This window comes from Wasmannia auropunctata, unplaced genomic scaffold (assembly GCF_000956235.1).
Source record: "Wasmannia auropunctata unplaced genomic scaffold, wasmannia.A_1.0 LD324676.1, whole genome shotgun sequence".
Lineage (NCBI taxonomy): Eukaryota > Metazoa > Arthropoda > Insecta > Hymenoptera > Formicidae > Wasmannia > Wasmannia auropunctata.
In genome coordinates, this window is record NW_012038214.1 from 1 (window position 1) to 1,012 (window position 1,012).

General features: G+C 27.7%; 1 long non-coding RNA gene across 1 annotated transcript; it reads left to right on the top strand.

Moving 5' to 3' along the window:
* Positions 1–2: 2 nt before the first annotated feature.
* Positions 3–1,000, top strand: LOC105460309. The gene is made up of 3 exons (XR_975814.1): positions 3–26; positions 158–238; positions 610–1,000. It is a non-coding gene; the product is annotated as an uncharacterized LOC105460309 (long non-coding RNA).
* The last annotated feature ends 12 nt before the right edge of the window (positions 1,001–1,012 follow it).

Genomic DNA, 1,012 nt, shown 5'->3' on the forward strand with positions numbered 1-1,012 from the left:
TCCGATCAGTGCGGAAAATGTTTCAGGTAAGAATACTTCAGAGTATCAATTAACAGTAACTTTAACATAATATCGTAATAACATCGTAATATTATAATATAATTATATATTTTTTTTATTTTTATCCTTTCATTAATTTTTCTTGAATCTTTTTTAGCTCGTACCAATCGAGATGGGATCATGTACAATGTGAACATAAAAAGGAGTATGTGTGTGATCAGTGCGGAAAATGCTTTAGGTAAAATTATCTTTTGCAAAAATAAATTAGCATTAACATTGTGACAATATAATATTCAAAAATACAATTATTATCAGGCCATGAGCCCAATTGAAAATATATTAGGAACAGGACTAAATATAAGAATTTCTATTCATCAGAAACAGTGTACTACAGAATACACGATTTCTGATAGATTGAAATTTCTACATTTATTCCTAATATTTCCTCTATTATGCTTACGGCCTTACGTATAACATGTATTTATATTATTAAGTAAAAAGTTTTAATGTTGACGTAATAACAATCTACATATATTAATTGATATTTATTATTGTCAGAACTATTATACATATAGATAAGACGCTATGTGATATTTGTTATGTCAATAGATTCAAAAGCTATTTAAGAAAACACATTTTGAGGCATTTGCCAGTGGAGGCTCGCAAGTATCAATGAGACATGCCAGAAGAAGTTTGTAAAGAACTTTTATATTACTGTTCACAAACGTATTTATAGTAGAGTACAGCCTTATAAATGCGACATATGCTCGTTCAGTTTCAAGTAATTGAGCAACATGAAACAGCATGGAAAACAGCACTTTATGAAAAAAGACGAACATACAAGAAATATATTAACCAAAAATTAGATTCGAGAAACTACTTGAATAAGGTCTTATGCTAAAAATAATAAGTAAATTATTAATATATATGAAAAGAGCAAAATACCGATTATGTTTCATGATGTAATTCCATTGTAATTCAATTGAATATGTAGGTAGTTTACAAGGATTGA